The 26,235-nt window shown below is 43.9% G+C and overlaps 1 protein-coding gene across 1 annotated transcript in view; it reads left to right on the top strand.

The window, feature by feature from the left end:
- Positions 1–26,235, top strand: part of cdcp2 (CUB domain containing protein 2) — a 60,394-nt gene that overhangs the window by 15,713 nt on the left and 18,446 nt on the right. The window lies entirely within an intron of this gene.

The raw sequence follows: 26,235 nt of genomic DNA, 5'->3' as shown, positions 1-26,235 counted from the left end.
AATGTATTGGCTTTATAAGAATACTTATTTCACTCCACGCAACAATCACTGTTTGAGGAACATGCAGCCCCTCGCTGCGAGACAGGTGATATTCCGCCCAAACTCTGTATGCCATAGGGCTCTCCCAACCCTGTTCCTGCAGCTACCCAGTACTCTGTATGCCATGGGGCTCTCCCAACCCTGTTCCTGCAGCTACCCAGTACTCTGTATGCCATGGGGCTCTCCCAACCCTGTTCCTGCAGCTACCCAGTACTCTGTATGCCATGGGGCTCTCCCAACCCTGTTCCTGCAGCTACCCAGTACTCTGTATGCCATGGGGCTCTCCCAACCCTGTTCCTGAAGATACCCAGTACTCTGTATGCCATAGGGCTCTCCAACCCTGTTCTTGAAGCTAACCTGTACTCTGTATGCCATAGGGCTCTCCAACCCTGTTCTTGAAGCTACCCAGTACTCTGTATGCCATAGGGCTCTCCCAACCCTGTTCTTGAAGCTCACCCAGTACTCTGTATGCCATAGGGCTCTCCCAACCCTGTTCTTGAAGCTCACCCAGTACTCTGTATGCCATAGGGCTCTCCCAACCCAGTTCTTGAAGCTACCCAGTACTCTGTATGCCATAGGGCTCTCCCAACCCTGTTCCTGAAGCTACCCAGTACTCTGTATGCCATAGGGCTCTCCCAAACCTGTTCCTGCAGCTACCCAGTACTCTGTATGCCATAGGGCTCTCCAACCCTGTTCCTGCAGCTAACCTGTACTCTGTATGCCATAGGGCTCTCCAATCCTGTTCCTGCAGCTAACCAGTGATTAATTTCGGGGAAACCAAGTGAAATCTGTTAGTGAACATAGATAGTAACATGTTTTTACAACAAAACATATTTAATTAAACTGATGCCTAGTCACTTTACCCTGCTTTCATGCACATATCTACCTCAACTACCTCGTACCTATGCACATTGATATGGTACTGGTACTCCCTGTATATATCTGTACATTGATCTGGTACTGGTACTCCCTGTATATATCTGTACATTGATCTGGTACTGGTACTTCCTGTATATAGCTCCATAGTGATCTGGTACTGGTATTTCCTGTATATAGCTCCATAGTGATCTGGTACTGGTACTTCCTGTATATAGCTCCACCGAGATCTGGTACTGGTATTTCCTGTATATAGCTCCATAGTGATCTGGTACTGGTACTTCCTGTATATAGCTCCACCGAGATCTGGTACTGGTATTTCCTGTATATAGCTCCATAGTGATCTGGTACTGGTAGTTCCTGTATATAGCTCCACCGAGATCTGGTACTGGTATTTCCTGTATATAGCTCCATAGTGATCTGGTACTGGTAGTTCCTGTATATAGCTCCACAGTTATCTGGTACTGGCACTTCCTGTATATAGCTCCACAGTGATCTGGTACTGGTATTTCCTGTATATAGCTCCATAGTGATCTGGTACTGGTACTTCCTGTATATAGCTCCACCGAGATCTGGTACTAGCACATCCTGTATATAGCTCCACAGTGATCTGGTACTGGTACTTCCTGTATATAGCTCCACAGTTATCTGGTACTGGTATTTCCTGTATATAGCTCCACATTGATCTGGTACTGGTACTTCCTGTATATAGCTCCACAGTGCTCTTCACCAGTATTCCCTGTATATAGCTCCACAGTGATCTTCACCAGTACATCCTGTATATAGCTCCACAGTGATCTTGTACCGGTACTCCCTGTATATATCTCCACATTGATCTGGAACTTCCTGTATATAGCTGCACATTGATCTGGTACTTCCTGTATATAGCTTCACATTGATCTGGTACTTCCTGTAAGTAGCTCCACATTGATCTAGAACTTCCTGTGTATAGCTGCACAGTGCTCTGGTACTCCCTGTATATAGCTCCACATTGATCTGGTACTTCCTGTATATAGCTCCACATTGATCTGATACTGGTACTCCCTGTATATAGCTCCACATTGATCTGATATTGGTACTCCCTGTATATAGCTCCACAATGATCTGGTACTGGTACTACCTGTATATATCTCCACATTGATCTGGTACTTCCTGTAAGTAGCTCCACAATGATCTGGTGCTCCCTGTATATATCTCCACATTGATCTTGTACCGGTACTCCCTGTATATAGCTCCACATTGATATGGTACTTCCTGTAAGTAGCTCCACATTGATCTGGAACTTCCTGTATATAGCTCCACATTGATCTGATACTGGTACTCCCTGTATATAGCTCCACATTGATCTGATATTGGTACTCCCTGTATATAGCTCCACAATGATCTGGTACTGGTACTACCTGTATGTATCTCCACATTGATCTGGTACTTCCTGTAAGTAGCTCCACAATGATCTGGTACTCCCTGTATATATCTCCACATTGATCTTGTACCGGTACTCCCTGTATATAGCTCCACATTGATATGGTACTTCCTGTAAGTAGCTCCACATTGATCTGGAACTTCCTGTATATAGCTCCACATTGATCTGGTACTTCCTGTAAGTAGCTCCACAATGATCTGGTACTCCCTGTATATATCTCCACATTGATCTTGTACCGGTACTCCCTGTATATAGCTCCACATTGATATGGTACTTCCTGTAAGTAGCTCCACATTGATCTGGAACTTCCTGTATATAGCTCCACATTCATCTGGTACTCCCTGTATATAGCTCCACAATGATATGGTACTCCCTGTATATAGCTCCACATTGATATGGTACTCCCTGTATATAGCTCCACATTGATCTTGTACCGGTACTCCCTGTATATAACTCCACATTGATCTGGTACTGGTACTCCCTGTATATAGCTCCACAGTGATCTGGTACTGGTAATACCTGTATATAGCTCCACAGTGATCTTGTACCGGTACTCCCTGTATATAGCTCTACATTGATCTGGTACTGGTACTCCCTGTATATAGCTCCACATTGATCTGGAACTTTCTGTATATAGCTGCACATTGATCTGGTACTTCCTGTATATAGCTCCACATTGATCTGGAACTTCCTGTATATAGCGCCATAGTGATCTGGTACCCCCTGTATATAGCTCCACAGTGATCTGGTACTTCTTGTATATTCACTACCGTTCAAAAGTTTGGGGTCACTTAGAAATGTCCTTGTTTTTGAAAGAAAAGCTGGAAACTGCTGATTTTTTATGGAATATCTACATAGGTGTACAGAGGCCCATTATCAGCAACCATCACACCACGTTGTGTTAGCTAATCCAAGTTTATCATTTTAAAAAGGCTAATGAATCATTAGAAAACCCTTTTGCAATTATGTTAGCACAGCTGAAAACTGTTGTCCTGATTAAAGAAGTCATAAAACTGGCCTTCTTTAGACTAGTTGAGTATCTGGAGCATCAGCATTTGTGGGTTCGATTACAGGTTCAAAATGGAGGCTGAGAAATGTTCTGAGAAATGAAGGCTAATCAATGCGAGAAATTGCCAAGAAACTGAAGATCTCGTACAACGCTGTGTACTGCTCCCTTCACAGAACAACGCAAACTGGCTCTAACCAGAGGAGTGGGAGGCCCCGGTGCACAACTGAGCAAGAAGACAAGTACATTAGAGTGTCTAGTTTGAGAAACAGAAGCCTCACAAGTTCTCAACTGGCAGCTTCATTAAATAGTACCTGCAAAACACCAGTCTCAACGTCAACAGTGAAGAGGCGACTCCGAGATGCGCAGGTCCTAATCCAGGCACTTGTCATCTCCCGTCTGGATTACTGCAACTCGCTGTTGGCGGGGCTCCCTGCCTGTGCCATTAAACCCCTACAACTCATCCAGAACGCCGCAGCCCGTCTGGTGTTCAACGTTCCCAAGTTCTCTCACGTCACCCCGCTCCTCCGCACACTCCACTGGCTTCCAATTGAAGCTCGCATCTGCTACAAGACCATGGCGCTTGCCTACGGAGCTGTGAGGGGAACGGCACCTCTGTACCTTCAGGCTCTGATCGGGCCCTACACCCAAACCAGGGCACTGCGTTCATCCACCTCTGGCCTGCTGGCCTCCCTACCTCTGCGGAAGCACAGTTCCCACTCAGCCCAGTCAAAACTGTTCGCTGCTCTGGCACCCCAATGGTGGAACAAGCTCCCTCACGACGCCAGGACAGCGGAGTCAATCACCACCTTCCAGAGACACCTGAAACCCCACCTCTTTAAGGAATACCTGGGATAGGATGAAGTAATCCTTCTAACCCCCACCCCCCCAAAAAGATATAGATGTACTATTGTAAAGTGGTTGTTCCACTGGATATCATAAGGTGAATGCGCCAATTTGTAAGTCGCTCTGGATAAGAGCGTCTGCTAAATGACATAAATGTAAATGTAGAAAGTTTAGCGTAGCATCAGGTAACCAGTCCATCCAGTATGAATAATAATAATACAGTCCACACTCAAAGGCAATTACTCAAATGTATTTAATTTTGGAGTATAGGCTAGACCAATTATGTACCAAAGACATCTTTTTTAATGTTTTTCTGACGTGCGTAATATGCGGTAGGCTACTAGGCTATCTATTATTTTAAGGGCACAATCACTATTTTAATTTAGGGTATTTTTTCGGTCTCATATATAGGCCTCTGGTATGCATTGGCTCTAATAATATGGGTGTTTTGAATGAATCATCACCTTAGAAAGCTCTGTCCATTTTGTTGTGTAAGGCTTTGACACATCCACAATGACTATGTTTTCAACTCAGTTTGGACCTGTGGTTGAACTTCTTTCTTTAAATTGATCAATCACAGTGAGGTGAGTTTTAAAAGCATGATAATGTTTTGATAAGTGTTTGATGTGATTTTCATTGATATCAGAGTGATTGGAGGGACAATAGAGCACTGAGTATCAGGCCATTAGTGACCTGATGGTCATTAGCCAGTTGGGTACTACCAAAGCATGTCCAGAGTGCATAAAAGGAGATTACCGTGACTCAACAGTTAAAAAAAATAAAAAGTAACCGTGACTCAACGGTCATGTGGAATTTTATTGCGATCATGACTCATGACTGCCGGTGTGACGGTAATAGGTAACCGCAACAGCACTACTCTAGGATGAGTCAAATGTCATGAAAAGAACTAAAGATGAGTCAAACGTCATGACAGGAACTAAAGATGAGTCAAAAGTCATGACAGGAACTAAAAATGAGTCAAAAGTCATGACAGGAACTAAAGTTGAGTCAAGTCATGACAGGAACTAAAAATGAGTCAAACGTCATGACAGGAACTAAAGATGAGTCAAACGTCATGGCAGGAACTAAAAATGAGTCAAACGTCATGACAGGAACTAAAGATTAGTCAAAAGTCATGACAGGAACTAAAAATGAGTCAAAAGTCATGACAGGAACTAAAGATGAGTCAAGTCATGACAGGAACTAAAAATGAGTCAAAAGTCATGACAGGAACTAAAAATGAGTCAAAAGTCATGACAGGAACTAAAGTTGAGTCAAGTCATGACAGGAACTAAAAATGAGTCAAACGTCATGACAGGAACTAAAGATGAGTCAAACGTCATGGCAGGAACTAAAAATGAGTCAAACGTCATGACAGGAACTAAAGATTAGTCAAAAGTCATGACAGGAACTAAAAATGAGTCAAAAGTCATGACAGGAACTAAAGATGAGTCAAGTCATGACAGGAACTAAAAATGAGTCAAAAGTCATGACAGGAACTAAAAATTAGTCAAAAGTCATGACAGGAACTAAAAATTAGTCGAACGTCATGACAGGAACTAAAGATGAGTCAAGTCATGACAGGAACTAAAAATTTGTCAAACGTCATGACAGGAACTAAAAATGAGTCAAAAGTCATGACAGGAACTAAAAATGAGTCAAAAGTCATGACAGGAACTAAAAAGGAGTTAGCAGACGCTTTTATCCAGAGCGACTTACAATTAGTTAAGCTATATTCTTCAAGAATCAATGGGTAGATATCAAGAACGGAAACAACCATCTAAAACGCTGTTGCATCTAAAACGCTGTTTATGAATTTGAGAGGGATTAGATTGTCCCACTTGCCCTCAGTTGTATCCTGTATCCTGTGCACTTGACGAATAAACGTTGAAACTTAAAAACATGTACACCAAAAAAAGTGACGGGGCTGTCGTTTTGTGTTTTTTTTTGTTCATATCCCAGACTGAAGCTTTAATGCAGTGAGACAGACAGACTCACACAGCTCTATAGGATGAGTCAAACGTGATAACAGAGACCAAACAGGAAGTAATGGGAGGAGGATCTCACAGAGACATTTCGTTCCGCGGTTCTAAACAGCATCATAACTCATTAATAATGAATGACGTCATGCATTAAACACAGGTTGTAGCATCTCAAATGGCACCCTATTTTGAAGTAGCTACAGTCTACTTTTGAAGTAGTGCACTATATAGGGAATAGGGTGCCATTTGAAGTAGTGCACTATATAGGGAATAGGGTGCCATTTGGGACGCGGCCATAATCGGTGCATCATTCACAGTTTGTAATCTCTGTTTTCCGGAGAGTCGTTGTTTGGCAAGACACAAAACAACTCATCTTCTTCATAAATTCTCCATGCATTTTTGATAGGAGAATAAATGATCTATTATTCATCACAAGTTAAAGGATGACATCTTGATGTAGACATGTCAGACGAAAGCATGGTGCGTTTGTAGTCAGTGGTACATCTGTTTCTCCTCACCCCCACAGAAACAGCCAACTCTTCAGTAATCTGTCATTGTAACATACACCCCAGGGCACCAAAGAAGAAGTAGCACTGTTCAAGTATAGAAATGGAGTCATACATAAAAAAGGATCTACAAATACTATTTTTCTTCTCTTTATATTCTTCTGATTCTTCTCTTTATATTCTTCTGATTCTTCTCGTTATATTCCAGATGTGTGTGTGTGTGTGTGTATGTGTGTGTGTGTGTGCGTGCGTGCGTGTGCGCGTGTGTGTGTGCGTGCGTGCGTGTGTGTCAAGAGGGACTGTGCTTAACCAACAGTAGCGCAGGAACCCCGGAGGGTGGTTGCTCAAATGATGATGTGATATTGTGTGAAACACTAGTGTCCACTCACACTCAGGATAATATAATCCTCATTACCATATCCCATTCCAACATAATCATACAATGAATTGGACCAAAATCACAGCCTATTCTAAAGAGAAAAAAGTTATTTGAATGAGGAAAAATAATGTGTGGTGGTGTTAGATTTGGAGTGGTGGTGTTAGATGTAGGGGTGGTGGTGTTAGATATAGGGTGGTGGTGTTAGATATAGGGTGGGGTGTTAGATATAGGGTGGTGGTGTTAGATAAGGGTGGGGTGTTAGATATAGGGTGGTGGTGTTAGATATAGGGTGGTGGTGTTAGATAAGGGTGGGGTGTTAGATATAGGGTGGTGGTGTTAGATATAGGGGTGGTGGTGTTAGATGTAGGGTGGGGTGTTAGATATAGGGTGGGGTGTTAGATATAGGGTGGGGTGTTAGATGTAGGGGTGGTGGTGTTAGATGTAGGGTAGGGTGTTAGATATAGAGTGGGGTGTTAGATATAGAGTGGGGTGTTAGATATAGAGTGGGGTGTTAGATATAGGGTGGGGTGTTAGATATAGGGTGGTGGTGTTAGATATAGGGTGGTGGTGTTAGATATAGGGTGGTGGTGTTAGATAAGGGTGGGGTATTAGATATAGGGTGGTGGTGTTAGATATAGGGTGGTGGTGTTAGATATAGGGGTGGTGGTGTTAGATATAGGGTGGTGGTGTTAGATATAGGGTGGTGGTGTTAGATGCAGGGGTGGTGGTGTTAGATATAGGGTGGGGTGTTAGATATAGGGTGGGGTGTTAGATATAGAGTGGGGTGTTAGATGTAGGGTGGGGTGTTAGATATAGGGTGGGGTGTTAGATATAGGGTGGTGGTGTTAGATATAGGGTGGTGGTGTTAGATAAGGGTGGGGTGTTAGATATAGGGTGGTGGTGTTAGATATAGGGGTGGTGGTGTTAGATGTAGGGTGGGGTGTTAGATATAGGGTGGGGTGTTAGATGTAGGGGTGGTGGTGTTAGATGTAGGGTAGGGTGTTAGATATAGAGTGGGGTGTTAGATATAGAGTGGGGTGTTAGATATAGAGTGGGGTGTTAGATATAGGGTGGTGGTGTTAGATATAGGGTGGTGGTGTTAGATATAGGGTGGTGGTGTTAGATATAGGGTGGTGGTGTTAGATAAGGGTGGGGTATTAGATATAGGGTGGTGGTGTTAGATATAGGGTGGTGGTGTTAGATATAGGGTGGTGGTGTTAGATGCAGGGGTGGTGGTGTTAGATATAGGGTGGGGTGTTAGATATAGGGTGGGGTGTTAGATATAGAGTGGGGTGTTAGATGTAGGGTGGGGTGTTAGATATAGGGTGGGGTGTTAGATATAGAGTGGGGTGTTAGATGTAGGGTGGGGTGTTAGATATAGGGTGGGGTGTTAGATATAGCGTGGTGGTGTTAGATATAGGGTGGTGGTGTTAGATGTAGGGTGGGGTATTAGATATAGGGTGGGGTGTTAGATATAGGGTGGGGTGTTAGATATAGGGTGGTGGTGTTAGATATAGGGGTGGTGGTGTTAGATATAGGGTGGTGGTGTTAGATATAGGGTGGTGGTGTTAGATGTAGGGTGGGGTGTTAGATATAGGGTGGTGGTGTTAGATATAGGGTGGTGGTGTTAGATATAGGGTGGGGTGTTAGATATAGGGTGGTGGTGTTAGATAAGGGTCATGGTGTTAGATATAGGGGTGGCGTAATGCTGTTTGTGACCTAAATGGGATCCTATATCCTGGTGTTCTACTTCTGGCCAGGGCCCATAAGGATTTCTTTATAGGGAGTATGGAATACACACACAATGAGAATATGGGAATGAGGATATGGACAAAATGAAGTCGCTGTGACCTCAAGAGGACAGGGAAGGAAAGGGATGATTGGACAGATCTTAGCATAGAAGCTACCAGGATAACTTACAGTATAAGGTTTAAGGTATATTTAAGCAATAAGGCCTGAGGGTGTGTGGTATATGGCCAATATAGCAGGGCTAAGGGCTTCTCTTAGTCACCACGCAACACGGAGCCATATCCCACAAACCCCCGAGGTGCCTTATTGCTATTATAAACTGGTTACCAACGTCATTAGTGCAGTAAAAATAAATGTTTTGTCATACCCGTGGTATACAGTTTGATATACCACGGCTGTCAGCCCATCAGCATGCAGGGCTCGAAACACTCAGTTTATAATAAGCTAAATAAACGTCCTCTCACTGTCAACTGCGTTTCTTTTCAGCAAACTTAACATGTGTAAATATTTGTATGAACATAACAAGATACAATAACAAGATTCAACAACTGAGACATAAAATGAATACGTTCCACAGACATGTGACTTACAGAAATGGAATAATGTCTCCCTGAACAAAGGGGGGGTCAAAATCAAAAGTAACAGTCAGTATCTGGTGTGGCCACCAGCTGCATTAAGTACTGCAGTGCATCTCCTCCTCATGGACTGCACTAGATTTGCCAGTTCTTGCTGTGAGATGTTATCCAACTCTTCCACCAAGGCACCTGCAAGTTCCCCGACATTTCTGGGGGAAATGGCCCTAGCCCTCACCCTCTGATCCAACAGGTCCCAGACGTGCTCAATGGGATTGAGATCCGGGCTCTTCGCTGACCATGGCAGAACACTGACATTCCTGTCTTGCAGGAAATCACGCACAGAACGAGCAGTATGGCTGGTGGCATTGTCATGCTGGAGGGTTATGTCAGGATGAGCCTGCAGGAAGGGTACCACATGAGGGAGGAGGATGTCTTCCCTGTAATGCACAGCGTTGAGAATCCCTGCAATGACAACAAGCTCAGTCCGATAATGCTGTGACACACCGCCCCAGACCATGACAGACCCTCCACCTCCAAATCGATCCCGCTCCAGAGTACAGTGTAACGCTCATTTGTTTCGACAATAAACGCGAATCCGACCATCACCCCTGCTGAGACAAAACCGCGACAACTCGTCAGAGAAGAGCACTTTTTGCCAGTCCTGTCTGGTCCAGCAACGGTGGGGTTGTGCCCATAGGCAACGTTGTTGCCGGTGATGTCTGGTGAGGACCTGCCATACAACAGGCCTACAAGCCCTCAGTCCAGCCTCTCTCAGCCTAATGCGGACAGTCTGAGCACTGATGGAGGGATTGTGCTATCTTGGTGTAACTCGGGCAGTTGTTGTTGCCATCCTGTACCTGCAGGTGTGATGTTCGGATGTACCGATCCTGTGCAGGTGTTGTTACACGTGGTCTGCCACTGCGAGGACAATCACCTATCCGTCCTGTCTCCCTGTATCGCTGTCTTAGGCGTCTCACAGTACAGACATTGCAATTTATTGCCCTGGCCACATCTGCAGTCCTCATGCCTCCTTGTAGCATGCCTAAGGCACGTTCACGCAGATGAGCAGGGACCCTGGGCATCTTTCTTTTGGTGTTTTTCAGAGCCAGTAGAAAGGCCTCTTTAGTGTCCTAAGTTTTCATAACTGTGCCTACCGTCTGTAAAATAAAATAATTGCCTACCATCTGTAAACTTAACGACCGTTCCACAGATGCATGTTCATTAATTGTTTATGGTTCATTGAACAAGCATGGGAAACAGTGTTTAAACCCTTTACAAAGATCTGTGAAGTTATTTGGATTTTTATTAATTATCTTTGAAAGACAGGGTCCTGAAAAAGGGACGTTTCTTTTTTTGCTGAGTTTATATGGCTCTCTGCAACAGAGCACTAGAGTTAAAATAGGAAAGGAAAACCTTAACCACTCAATTGTGAAATTATATATCATATATGGAAGTTATTATATAGCATAATTATAGCATTATTATTTAAAAGGCACAGGAGACACACACACAAGCAGACATCCTTGCAAACCATAGTATTTTACAGTAATATTAGTACAACCCAACCATATGATAGAAGCCATAGTATTTTACAGTAATATTAGTACAACCCAGCCATATGATAGAAGCCATAGTATTTTACAGTAATATTAGTACAACCCAGCCATATGATAGAAGCCATTGTATTTTACAGTAATATTAGTACAACCCAGCCATATGATAGAAGCCATAATATTTTACAGTAATATTAGTACAACCCAGCCATATGATAGATGCCATTTTGCTGACATGAAAAAATAACAATCAAGCAATGGTTAGAGGACGAACGTTGACCAAACTTCAAACATCAAAAGCTTCACCTAATTGAATTCAGCATTTCTCTGAGGCATATCCTCTTTCAACTTGATCTCACGAGTATGTCTGTACTCTGTAAAATGTCTGTTTTGACCCAGAAAGAAGGACTCTGAGTGAGTGTAGATCAGTAGACTGGAGGCAGCTATCCCAGTCCTGCGGCCTCGGACGTCTCTGGTCCTCTCAGTTAGTGGCTTTTCTTAGCTTCCCACTAATGACTGTTGACTTGAAAGGTCACAATACACATTAAATGTAACTACATAAACCCAAGCACTCACAACTAACAGTTACATTTCTGCTGACACAAAATGCTTTGCAAAGAGGAAGGGAAAACATGATCGCTAGTACAAACACTGAAATCAAAAGGGCAAAAGGTTTATTGTTCAAATCAGAGTTCTGACAGGAGTTCTGATAAGAGTTGAAATCAAACTTTATTTGTCACATGCGCCGAATACAACAAGTGTAGACTTTACCGTGAAATGCTTCCTTACAAGCCCTTAACCAACAGTGTAGTTCAAGAAGAGTTAAGAAAATATTTACCAAGTATACTAAAATAAAAAGTAATAATAAAAAGTGGAGTTTTGCCTTGAAGAAGGCAAAAATCCCAGTGACTAGATTTGCCAAGCTTACAGAGACATAACCCAAGAGACTTTCAGCTGTAATTGCTGCAAAAGGTGGCTCTACAAAGTCTTGACATTGGGGGGTGAATAGTTTTGTTGTCTTATTTCTTGTTTGTTTCACAATAAAAAATATTTTTGCATCTTCAAAGTGGTAGGCATGTTGTGTAAATCAAATGATACAAATTCCCCAAAAATCTATTTTAATTCCAGGTTGTAAGGCAACAAAAAAGGAAAAATGCCAAGGGGGTGAATACTTTCGCAAGCCACTGTAGGTGAAGTGACTATGCATAGATATTAAACAGCGAGTAGCAGCAGTGTACAAAATTGTTCAGCAGTCTCATGGCTTGGGGGTAGAAGCTGTTGAGGAGCCTTTTGGTCCTAGACTTGGCGCTCCAGTACCACTTGCCATGCAGTAGCAGAGAAAACAGTCTATAACTTGGGTGACTGGAGTCTCTGACAATTTTATGGGCTGACACCTCCTATTGTATAGGTCCTGGATGGCAGGAAGCTTGGCCCCAGTGATGTACTGGGCCGTTCGCACTACCCTCTGTAGAGCCTTACGGTCAGATGCCGAGCAGTTGCCATACCAGGCGGTGATGCAACCAGTCAGGATGCTCTCGATGGTGCAGCTGGAGAACCTTTTGAGGATCTAGGGACCCATGCCAAATGTTTTCAGTCTCCTGAGGGGGAAAAGGTTTTGTCGTGCCCTCTTCACGACTGTCTTGGTATGTTTGGACCATGATAGCTTGTTTGTGATGTGGTCACCAAGGAACATAAAACTCTCGACCTGCTCCACTACAGCCCCGTCGATGTTAATGGAGGCCTTTTCGGCCCACCTTTTCCTGTAGTCCACGATCAGCTCCTTTGTCTTGCTCACATTGAGGGAGAGGTTGTTGTCCTGGCACCACACTGCCAGTTCTCTGACCTCCTCCCTATAGGCTGTCTCATCATTGTCGGTGATCAGGCCTACCACTGTTGTGTCGTCAGCAAACTTATTAAAGATGGTGTTGGAGTCGTTTTTTGGCCACAGGGTCGTGGGTGAACAGGGAATACAAGAGGGGACGAAGTACACACCCCTGAGGGGCCTCCGTGTTAAGGGGATTTTTTTGCCTACTCTTACCACCTGGGGGCGGCCCGTCAGGAAGTCCAGGATCCAGTTGTAGAGGGAGGTGTTTAGTCCCAGAGTCCTTAGCTTAGTGATGAGCTTCGTGGGCACTATGGTGTTGAACGCTGAGCTGTAGTCATAGAACAGCATTCTCACATAGGTGTACCTTTTGTCGAGGTGAGAAAGGGCAGTGTGGAGTGCGATTGAGATTGCATCATCTGTGGATCTGTTGGGGCGGTATGCGAATTGGAGTGGGTCTTGGGTGTTTGGGAGGAAACTGTTGATGTGAGCCATGACCAGCCTTTCAAAGCTCTTCATGGCTACCGACTTGAGTGCCACGGGGCGGTAATCATTTAGGCAGGTTACCTTCACTTCCTTGGGCACAGGGACTATGGTGGTCTGCTTGAAACATGTAGGTATTACAAACTCAGTCAGGGAGAGGTAGAAAATGTCAGTGAAGACACTTGACAGTTGGTCCACACATGCCATGAGTACATGCCCTGGTAATCCGTCTAGCCCAGCGGCTTTGTGAATGTTGACCTGTTTAAAGGTTTTGTTCGCATCGGCTACCGAGAGCGTTATCACACAGTCATCCAGAACAGCTGGTGCTCTCGTGTATGCTTCAGTGTTGCTTGCCTCGAAGTGAGCATAAAAGGCTTGTGTCACTGGGCAGCTCGTGGCTGTGCTTCCCTTTGTAGTCCATAATAGTTTTCAAGCCCTACCATATCCGACGAGCGTCAGAGCCGGTGTAGTAGGATTAGATCTTAATAACCTGTTAGGGCTAGGGGGCAGTATTGACACGGCTGGATAAAAAACATACCCGATTTAATCTGGTTACCACTCCTACCCAGTAACTAGAATATGCATATACGTATTACATATGGATAGAAAACACCCTACATTTTCTAAAACTGTTTGAATGGTGTCTGTGAGTATAACAGAACTCAAATGGCAGGTCAAGACCTGAGAGATTCCTTTACAGGAAGTGGCCTGTCTGACCATTTCTTGAACTTCTTTGCCATCTCTATCATTTACTAAGGATCTCTGCTCTAACGTGACACTTCCCACGTCGTCCATAGGTGCTCAGAGCCCGGGAAAAAACAGAATGTCGTCATTCCAGCCCCAGGCTGAAACACATTATCGCCTTTCTCAAGTGGCCGATCAAGGGACACTGGGCTTATGCGCGTGACCCGACCGCCTCCGCCTTTGGGATTTTTTCCTCTGTTTGCCGAAAAGGAGATTCCCTGTCGGAATATTATCGCTTTTCTACGAGAAAAATGTCGTAAAAATTGATTTTTAACAGCGGTTGACATGCTTCGAAGTACGGTAATGGAATATTTAGAATTTTCTTGTCACGAATTGCGCCATGCGCGCGACACTTCTTTACTATTTCGGATAGTGTCTGGAACGCACGAACAAAACGCCGCTATTCGGATATAACGATGGATTATTTTGGACCAAACCAACATTTGTTATTGAAGTAGCAGTCCTGGGTGTGCATTCTGACGAAGACAACAAAAGGTAATCAAACTTTTAAAATAGTAAATATGATTATGGTGAGTGCTAAACTTGCCGGGTGTCTAAATAGCGAGCCTGTGATGCCTGGGCTATGTACTTAGAATATTGCAAAATGTGCTTTCACCAAAAAGCTATTTTAAAATAGGACATATCGAGTGCATAGAGGAGGTCTGTATCTATAATTCTTAAAATAATTGTTATGCTTTTTGTGAACGTTTATCGTGAGTAATTTAGTAAAATGTTAGCGAATTCCCCGGAAGTTTGCGGGGGGTATGCTAGTTCTGAACGTCACATGCTAATGTAAAAAGCTGGTTTTTGATATAAATATGAACTTGATTGAACAAAACATGCATGTATTGTATAACATAATGTCCTAGGGTTGTCATCTGATGAAGATCATCAAAGGTGAGTGCTGCATTTAGCTGTCTTCTGGGTTTTGGTGACATTATATGCTGGCTTGAAAAATGGGTGTCTGATTATTTCTGGCTTGGTACTCTGCTGACATAATCTAATGTTTTGCTTTCGTTGTAAAGCCTTTTTGAAATCGGACAGTGTGGTTAGATTAACGAGAGTCTTGTCTTTAAATAGCTGTAAAATAGTCATATGTTTGAGAAATTGAAGTAATAGGATTTTTAACGTTTTGAAAATCGCGCCACAGGCTGCCAGTGGCTGTTGCGTAGGTGGGACGCAAGCGTCCCACCTAGCCCATAGAGGTTAACCTCTTACATCTAGACGTTCCGCTAGCGGAACACCTGCTCCAATATCCAATGATGGGCGTGGCGCGAAATACAAATTCCTCTAAAATCCGAAAACTTCAATTTTTCAAACATATGACTATTTCACAGCATTTTAAAGACAAGACTCTCGTTAATCTAACCACACTGTCCGATTTCAAAAAGGCTTTACAGCTAAAGCAAAACATTAGATTATGTCAGCAGAGTACCCAGCCAGAAATAATCAGACACCCATTTTTCAAGCTAGCATATAATGTCACAAAAACCCAGAAGACAGCTAAATGCAGCACTAACCTTTGATGATCTTCATCAGATGACACACCTAGGACATTATGTTATACAATACATGCATGTTTTGTTCAATCAAGTTCATATTTATATCAAAAAACAGCTTTTTACATTAGCATGTGACGTTCAGAACTAGCATACACCCCGCAAACTTCCGGGGAATTTACTAAAAATTTACTAAATTACTCACGATAAACGTTCACAAAAAGCATAACAATTATTTTAAGAATTATAGATACAGAACTCCTCTATGCACTCGATATGTCCGATTTTAAAATAGCTTTTTGGTGAAAGCACATTTTGCAATATTCTAAGTACATAGCCCAGCCATCACGGGCTAGCTATTTAGACACCCGGCAAGTTTAGCCTTCACCAAAATCAGATTTACTATTACAAAAGTTTGATTACCTTTTGTTGTCTTCGTCAGAATGCACTCCCAGGACTGCTACTTCAATAACAAATGTTGGTTTGGTCCAAAATAATCCATCGTTATATCCGAATAGCGGCGTTTTGTTCGTGCGTTCCAGAAACTATCCGAAATGGTAAATCAGGGTCACGCACATGGCGCATTTCGTGACAAAAAAATTCTAAATATTCCATTACCGTACTTCGAAGCATGTCAACCGCTGTTTAAAATCAATTTTTATGCAATTTATCTCGTAAAAAAGCGATAATATTCCGACCGGGAATCTCCTTTTCGGCAAACAGAGGAAAAAACACAAAGACGGGGGCGGCCAGTGCACACGCCTAAGCCCACAGTCCCTTGATCGGCCACTTGAGAAAGGCGATAATGTGTTTCAGCCTGGGGCTGGTATGACGACATTCAGGTTTTTCCCGGGCTCTGAGAGCCTATGGAAGACGTAGGAAGTGTCACGTTAGAGCAGAGATCCTTTGTAATAGATAGAGATGGCAAAGAAGTTCAAGAAATGGTCAGACAGGGTACTTCCTGTACAGAATCTTCTCACATTTTGGCCTGCCAAATGAGTTCTGTTATACTCACAGACACCATTCAAACAGTTTTAGAAACTTTGGAGTGTTCTCTATCCAAAGCTAATAATTATATGCATATTCTAGTTTCTGGGCAGGACTAATAATCAGATTAAATCGGGTACGTTTTTTATCCAGCCGTGAAAATACTGCCCCCTAGCCATAACAGGTTAATCCTGTATTGACACTTTGCTTGTTTGATGGTTCGTCTGAAGGCATAGCAGGATTTCTTATAAAACGTCCGGATTAGTCTCCCACTACTTAAAAGCGGCAGCTCTAGCCTTTAGCTCGATGCAGATGTTGCTGTTAATCCATGGCTTCTGGTTGGGATATGTACGTACAGTTACTGTGGGGACAACGTCGTCAATGCACTTATTGATGAAGCCGATGACTGAGGTGGTGTACTCCTCAATGCCATTGGATGAATCCCGGAACATATTCCAGTTCTGATAAGAGTTCTGCTAAGAATTCTGACAGGCTTTTGAATATGTGCTTCTACCAACACAACCTCCAACAAGATCCATGTCTACTTACCCTTGGGTTCTACTGAGCTCCGACATTAGATTCTCGTCAGAATAAATTATAGCTCCTTGTCCATCACATCATTGGCATGTTGTTATTCCTCCATGCGTTATTCCTCCCCTAAACCACCTCTCAACCCATTCTCACTCCCCTAAACCACCTTTCAACCCATCCTCACTCCCCTAAACTACCTCTCAACCCATCCTCACTCCCCTAAACTACCTCTCAACCCAACCTCACTCCCCTAAACCACCTCTCAACCCATCCTAACTCCGGTAAACTACCTCTCAACTCATCCTCACTCCGCTAAACTTCCTCTCAACCCATCCTCACTCCCCTAAACCACCTTTCAACCCATCCTCACTCCCCTAAACTACCTCTCAACCCATCCTCACTCCCCTAAACCACCTCTCAACCCAACCTCACTCCCCTAAACTACCTCTCAACCCATCCTCACTCCCCTAAACCACCTCTCAACCCAACCTCACTCCCCTAAACTACCTCTCAACACATCCTAACTCCCCTAAACCACCTCTCAACCCATTCTCACTCCCCTAAACCACCTCTCAACTCATCCTCACTCCGCTAAACTTCCTCTCAACCTATCGTCACTCCCCTAAACCACCTCTCAACCCATTCTCACTCCCCTAAACCACCTCTCAACTGTCCTCACTCCCCTAAACCACCTCTCAACCCAACCTCACTCCCCTAAACTACCTCTCAACCCATCCTCACTCCCCAAGGGTGCACAACTGGCTGGTTTTGCTTGGGTTCCACCACTGCTGCCCAATGCCTAATTCGTCCATAATTAGAAAATACGATTTTATCAATTTCCTGTTTTACTCCACGGAAACCAAGCCATTACTAACGATGTTTGGGCATATGTGTCTGTTCAATTAGAACTTGTTATTGGGACTAATTGGTTAGAATCTTCCCCAAGAGCACAACTGTTCAATAGCCGTTAAACCTATAACATTTTATTATCAACCCAGAGCCATTAGTAGTGGAGTGTTGGGTTCATGTTCATGTTTTCCCTGTGGCTCAGTTGGTAGAGCATGGTGCTTGCAACGCCAGCATGGTGTGTGCAACGCCAGGGTTGTGGGTTTGATTCCCACGGGGGGCCAGTACAAAAAAAAAAAAAAAAAAAAAATGCATGAAATGTATGCATTCACTACTGTAAGTCGCTCTGGATAAGAGCGTCTGCTAAATGACTAAAATGTAATATCTAAATTCATCTCTAAATGGCCTCAGGGTAGGGGTTTACAGTACCAGTCTAAAGTTTCAACACACCTACTCATTTATTTTATACACTGTAGAATAATAATGAAGACATCAAAACTTTGAAATAACACATATGGAATCATGTAATAAACAACAACAAAAATGTTAAACAAATCAAAATATATTTTATATTTGAGATTCTTCAAAAATAGCCACCCTTTGCTTTGATGACGGCTTTGCACACTCTTGGCATTCTCACAACCAGCTTTATGAAGTAGTCACCTGGAATGCTAGGAGTTTCCACACATGCTGAGCACTTGTTGTCTGCTTTTCCATCACTCTGAGGTCCAACTCATCCCAAACCATCTCAATTGGCTTAAGGTCAGGTGATTGTGAAGGCCAGGTCATCTGATGCAGCACTCCATCACTCTCCTTCTTGGTCAAATAGCCCTTACGCAGCCTGGAGGTGTGTTGGGTCATTGTCCTGTTGAAAAACAAATGATAGTCCCACTAAGCGCAAACCAGATGGTATGGCGTATCACTACAGAATGTTGTGGTAGCCATGCTGGTTAAGTGTGCCTTGATTTCTAAATCACAGACAGTGTCACCAGCAAAGCACCATCACACCTCCTCCATGTTTCAAGGTGGGAACCACACATGCGGAGATCATCCGTTCACCTACTCTGCATCTCACAAAGACACGGCGGTTAGAACCAATAATCGCAAATTTGGACTCATCAGACCAAAGGACAGATTTCCACCGGTCTAATATCCATTGCTCGTGTTTCTTGGCCCAAGCAAGTCTCTTCTTATTATTGGTGTCCTTAATTATTATAACGTTACCATCCAAACATACACGCTTCAAACTTTACAAAGACACAAAAAACCTAGCTAAAACACCATGGGATTGCCTTCACTCCAAAAGTGTGTTGCTATGATAATAATCCCTGTTACAACAGTTCTTAGCCATGTAGTTCCGCTTGTCTTACCATTTCCCCCGCATAGCGAACACGTAAACAATTAAAAAACAATGACATAGACTGTCAGTTACACAGTATATGTGACTCCATTATAGATTTTAATTTTATTTAACCTTTTATTTAACTAACTACGCCGGCCAAACCTGGACGACATTGGGCGCCACCCTATGGGTCTCCCAATCATGGCCGGATGTGATACAGCCTGGATTCAGTCTGGATTCGAACCAGGGACTGTAGTGACGCCTCTTGCACTGAGATGCAGTGCCTTAGACTGCTGCGCCACTAGGGAGACCATTCATTATTTATTCATTATACCCAATCACTACCCAATCCCTAATACCCACTCACTACCCAATCCCTAATACCCACTCACTACCCAATCCCTAATTCCCACTCACTACCCAATCCCTAATACCCAATCAGTCTTTTGTTTTCAGTTGGAAGCTTATTGTTTTGTATTTTAGTTGTTTCCTTTCTACCCTTCTCTCTAGTGTGTACTCTTTAATGGACAATTGTGGATTTAAAAACAAATAGACTAGTGGGAAAGATTATAGTGAAACTCCCTCTACAGCCAAAACATGAATGAGAACACATTTATCTGGGTATAGAATGGGACTGCAGAGCCCAGTCTGTAGCTAGATAGATTCAGCTTGTGCCACCCAGAGCCCTGGGCATTGTGAAGACATGGTTCAGACCCCAGTCCATCTGGCTGCCAGGAAGCAGAGGGCAGTGCCAGTTCATAGCAGAGCCAATGTGTCACCATGGGGCCTCATTTATCAATCAGGCAACAAATCAGTGCGTAACCCATGCGTGGGAATATGTCCATGCAAAGTGTGAGATTTATCAGTATGAACTGCTGCCTGAGAGTTTGAGTAAATGTAAACGCGTGACTGTGACCGTGAACGTACGTACGCACAGTGCCAAGTGGTGGAATAAGGGAACTGCTTGTCAAGTGCAGAATGGGGAAAATAAATGTTGAAAATGTCTGAAATTGTAAGAGTAATAATTCAATAATTTTTTGATTTCCATTGTGAATTCAATCAACATATCTTGACAGGCATATCTTTTGACCACATCGGTAAAAAAAAAAAAACGATAATTATCTATATAAAACTATTGTGTAAATACCATGAAAGACAGAGATGTTGAGAAATCGACTGAGAGGCTGATCTCACTCTGTTGGAAGACTTGGTAGACTCTGCATTTTGCAGAGAGAGCGTTTTTAGATACAGGTGGGACTTTTTGTTGTTGTTGCAGAAAGGGAAGATTGTCTCATCAGATATCGTTTCCCAAAGCCAATCTTATAGGATTTTTGAGAGGATTTAAGACCTAGTTTTGAATGGCAAACACATGCCATTGCAGTGCACATCCAAGTGCTATCCACCCTTGAGTTGTTGACAATGGGCACTTTTCAACAGGAGCTTGCCGATCGGCATCTCACAGCCCTCGATGAGCCAATGTTTTCGATGCAATCATCAGCATACACCATCGCACAACAGATTGAAGTCAAGATGGGTTTCTTTGCCATCAATGGGTTCCCAAATATGAACGGAGCAACAGACAACACCCATATATTCATAAAAGCGCCATCCCAAAATGAGTTCAACTCTGTCAACAGAAAATACTTCCACTCTTAATGTGCAGGTGATAGGTCACGTGATGCGGGAAAAAGACTACATGACCAAAAGTATGTGGACACCTGCTCATCGAACATCTCATTCCAAAATCATGGGCATTAATATGGAGTTGGTCCCCCCCTTTGCTGCTATAACAGCCCCTACTCTTCTGGGAAGGCTTTCCACAAGGGGACTTGTTTCCATTCAGCCACAAGAGCATTAGTGAGGTCAGGCACTGATGTTTGGCGATTAGGCCTGGCTCGCAGTTGGTGTTCCAATTCATCCCAAAGGTGTTCAATGGGGTTGAGGTCAGGGCTCTTTGCAAGCCAGTCAAGTTCCTCCACACTGATCTCAACAAACCATTTCTTTATGGACCTTGCTTTGTGCATGGGAGCATTGTCATGCTGAAACAGGAAAGGGCCTTCCCCAAACTGTTGACACATAGTTGGAAGCACAGAAGGGAATAGATTGTCATTGTATGCTGTTGCATTAAGATTTCCCTTCACTGGAACTAAGGGGCCTAGCCTGAAGCATGAAAAACAGCCCAAGACCATTATTCCGCCTCCACCAAACTTTACAGTTGGCAATATTGGGGCAGGTAGCGTTCTCCTGGCATCCACCAAACCCAGATTAGTCCGTTGGACTGCCAGATGGTGAAGCATGATTCATCACGCCAAAGAACGCGTTTCCACTGCTCCCGAGTCCAATGGCGGAAAGCTTTACACCACTCCAGCCGACGCTTGGCATTGCCCATGGTGATTTTAGGCTTGTGCACGGCTGCTAAGCCATGGAAACCTATTTCATGAAGCTCCCAACTAACAGTTATTGTGCTGATGTTGCTTCCAGGGGCAGTTTGGAACTCTGTAGTGAGTGTTGCAACCGAGGACAGATGATTTTTACACGCTCTTCAACACTCTGCGGTCCCGTTCTGTGAGCTTTTGTGGATGGATGGCTTATTGGTGAGGATGGGTGGCTAATTGGTGAGGATGGATGGCTAATTGGTGAGGATGGATGGCTAATTGGTGAGGATAGATGGCTAATTGGTGAGGATGGATGGCTTATTGGTGAGGATGGATGGCTAATTGGTGAGGATGGATGGCTAATTGGTGAGGACGGATGGCTAATTGGTGAGGACGGATGGCTAATTGGTGAGGACGGATGGCTAATTGGTGAGGACGGATGGCTTATTGGTGAGGATGGATGGCTAATTGGTGAGGATGGATGGCTAATTGATGAGGATGGATGGCTAATTGGTGAGGATGGATGGCTTATTGGTGAGGATGGATGGCTTATTGGTGAGGATGGATGGATGGCTTATTGGTGAGGATGGATGGCTTATTGGTGAGGATGGATGGCTTATTGGTGAGGATGGATGGCTTATTGGTGAGTGTTGTCTACTCATTTGAAGTATATTTGCCATTGCTAAATCAACAAATTGGCTCAATGGTCTTCTCTTTGTAGCTGTGTTTTCATTTTTACTGGTCAAGCAACAACTGAGCGAGCAAAATAAAACCTTTAGGTTGTTCTCAATCTCTGAAAGTTGCACCTCTATTTCAGTCTGAGAAAAGTTAGTTTTTCTTATCTTTGTTTGGTTGCGATGTTGTCTTTCATGGTACAGTGTTGTATATTCCCCACAGGCTTTAAAGGGATGATTTTAACCATATATGGTTAATTAGGGGCGTTTCTAAATGCAAATAGCCAAGGTCTTGTACGGACACTGAGGCTGAGAACAATTGGTATTTATCAATGGTGATCTCCTACCGGTGTGCGTGTGATGCTCGTAGGATTGTTTGATAAATCACACTTTTTCTATGCATACCAACATTAAAAAAAATCTATTCGTAAGTATTTTAGAATAGTTTCTACACAATATTGATAAATGAGGCCCCAGAGATGCTAGGGCCATCAGGGCTGCTAGGAACATCAGGGCTGCTAGAGACATCAGGGCTGCTAGGTCCATCAGGGCTGCTATGGCCATCAGGGCTGCTAGGAACATCAGGGCTGCTAGGATCATCAGGGCTGCTAGAGATATCGGGGCTGTTAGGAGAATCAGGGTTGCTAGGGCCATCAGGGTTGCTAGGGCCATCAGGGTTGCTAGGGACATCAGGGTTGCTAGGGCCATCAGGGCTGGTAGGGCCATCAGGGTTAGAGGGGCACTGTGGACCATGTTGATCATTCCTTTATCTATCCACAATGCACTGCATGTGTTTATCCCCTGCTCATCTATCCATGTATCCCTCCTCTTTCCCCTGGTTATCTATCCATGTATCCCTCCTTTATCCCCTGGTCATCTATCCATGTATCCCTCCTCTTTCCCCTGGTTATCTATCCATGTATCCCTCCTTTATCCCCTGGTCATCTATCCATGTATCCCTCCTCTTTCCCCTGGTCATCTATCCATGTATCCCTCCTTTATCCCCTGGTCATCTATCCATGTATCCCTCCTTTATCCCCTGGTCATTTCTCCATGTATCCTTCCTCTTTCCCCTGGTCATCTATCCATGTATCCCTCCTTTATTCCCTGGTCATCTATCCATGTATCCCTCCTCTTTCCCCTGGTCATCTATCCATGTATCCCTCCTTTATCCCCTGGTCATCTATCCATGTATCCCTCCTTTATCCCCTGGTCATCTATCCATGTATCCCTCCTTTATCCCCTGGTCATCTATCCATGTATCCCTCCTCTTTCCCCTGGTTATCTATCCATGTATCCCTCCTTTATCCCCTGGTCATCTATCCATGTATCCCTCCTTTATCCCCTGGTCATCTATCCATGTATCCCTCCTTTATCCCCTGCTCATCTATCCATGTATCCCTCCTCTTTCCCCTGGTCATCTATCCATGTATCCCTCCTTTATCCCCTGGTCATCTATCCATGTATCCCTCCTCTTTCCCCTGGTTATCTATCCATGTATCCCTCCTTTATCCCCTGGTCATCTATCCATGTATCCCTCCTTTATCCCCTGGTCATCTATCCATGTATCCCTCCTCTTTCCCCTGGTCATCTATCCATGTATCCCTCCTTTATCCCCTGGTCATCTATCCATGTATCCCTCCTTTATCCCCTGGTCATCTATCCATGTATCCCTCCTCTTTCCCCTGGTTATATATCCATGTATCCCTCCTTTATCCCCTGGTCATCTATCCATGTATCCCTCCTTTATCCCCTGGTCATCTATCCATGTATCCCTCCTCTTTCCCCTGGTCATCTATCCATGTATCCCTCCTCTTTCCCCTGGTCATCTGTCCATGTATCCTTCCTCTTTTCCCTGGTCATCTATCCATGTATCCCTCCTTTATCCCCTGGTCATCTATCCATGTATCCCTCCTTTATTCCCTGGTCATCTATCCATGTATCCCTCCTTTATCCCCTGGTCATCTATCCATGTATCCCTCCTTTATTCCCTGGTCATCTATCCATGTATTCCTCCTCTTTCCCCTGGTCATCTATCCATGTATCCCTCCTTTATTCCCTGGTCATCTATCCATGTATCCCTCCTTTATTCCCTGGTCATCTATCCATGTATTCCTCCTCTTTCCCCTAGTCATCTATCCATGTATCCCTCCTTTATTCCCTGGTCATCTATCCATGTATCCCTCCTTTATTCCCTGGTCATCTATCCATGTATCCCTCCTCTTTCCCTTGGTCATCTATCCATGTATCCCTCCTCTTTCCCTTGGTCATCTATCCATGTATTCCTCCTCTTTCCCCTAGTCATCTATCCATGTATCCCTCCTTTATTCCCTGGTCATCTATCCATGTATCCCTCCTTTATTCCCTGGTCATCTATCCATGTATCCCTCCTTTATTCCCTGGTCATCTATCCATGTATTCCTCCTCTTTCCCCTGGTCATCTATCCATGTATCCCTCCTTTATCCCCTGGTCATCTATCCATGTATCCCTCCTTTATCCCCTGGTCATCTATCCATGTATCCCTCCTCTTTCCCCTGGTTATCTATCCATGTATCCCTCCTTTATCCCCTGGTCATCTATCCATGTATCCCTCCTTTATCCCCTGGTCATCTATCCATGTATCCCTCCTCTTTCCCCTGGTCATCTATCCATGTATCCCTCCTTTATCCCCTGGTCATCTATCCATGTATCCCTCCTCTTTCCCCTGGTTATCTATCCATGTATCCCTCCTTTATCCCCTGGTCATCTATCCATGTATCCCTCCTTTATCCCCTGGTCATCTATCCATGTATCCCTCCTCTTTCCCCTGGTCATCTATCCATGTATCCCTCCTTTATCCCCTGGTCATCTATCCATGTATCCCTCCTTTATCCCCTGGTCATCTATCCATGTATCCCTCCTCTTTCCCCTGGTTATATATCCATGTATCCCTCCTTTATCCCCTGGTCATCTATCCATGTATCCCTCCTTTATCCCCTGGTCATCTATCCATGTATCCCTCCTCTTTCCCCTGGTCATCTATCCATGTATCCCTCCTCTTTCCCCTGGTCATCTGTCCATGTATCCTTCCTCTTTTCCCTGGTTATCTATCCATGTATCCCTCCTTTATTCCCTGGTCATCTATCCATGTATCCCTCCTTTATCCCCTGGTCATCTATCCATGTATCCCTCCTTTATTCCCTGGTCATCTATCCATGTATTCCTCCTCTTTCCCCTGGTCATCTATCCATGTATCCCTCCTTTATTCCCTGGTCATCTATCCATGTATCCCTCCTTTATTCCCTGGTCATCTATCCATGTATTCCTCCTCTTTCCCCTAGTCATCTATCCATGTATCCCTCCTTTATTCCCTGGTCATCTATCCATGTATCCCTCCTTTATTCCCTGGTCATCTATCCATGTATCCCTCCTTTATTCCCTGGTCATCTATCCATGTATCCCTCCTTTATTCCCTGGTCATCTATCCATGTATTCCTCCTCTTTCCCCTGGTCATCTATCCATGTATCCCTCCTTTATTCCCTGGTCATCTATCCATGTATCCCTCCTTTATTCCCTGGTCATCTATCCATGTATCCCTCCTTTATCCCCTGGTTATCTATCCATGTATCCCTCCTTTATCCCCTGGTCATCTATCCATGTATCCCTCCTCTTTCCCCTGGTCATCTATCCATGTATCCCTCCTTTATCCCCTGGTCATCTATCCATGTATCCCTCCTCTTTCCCCTGGTCATCTATCCATGTATCCCTCCTCTTTCCCCTGGTCATCTATCCATGTATCCCTCCTCTTTCCCCTAGTCATCTATCCATGTATCCCTCCTTTATTCCCTGGTCATCTATCCATGTATCCCTCCTTTATCCCCTGGTCATCTATCCATGTATCCCTCCTCTTTCCCCTGGTCATCTATCCATGTATCCCTCCTTTATCCAGGTGTCTCACTGAGAGACGTTATTGCAATAAAACATGTCACTATGTCACTGGATTTAGTTAAAAGTTCG

This window comes from Salmo salar, chromosome 14, assembly GCF_965601325.2.
Source record: "Salmo salar chromosome 14, fSalSal1, whole genome shotgun sequence".
NCBI classification, from domain to species: Eukaryota; Metazoa; Chordata; class Actinopteri; order Salmoniformes; family Salmonidae; genus Salmo; species Salmo salar.
The sequence above is the reverse complement of the archived record's forward strand: the minus strand, read 5'-3'. Positions and strand labels throughout refer to the sequence as shown.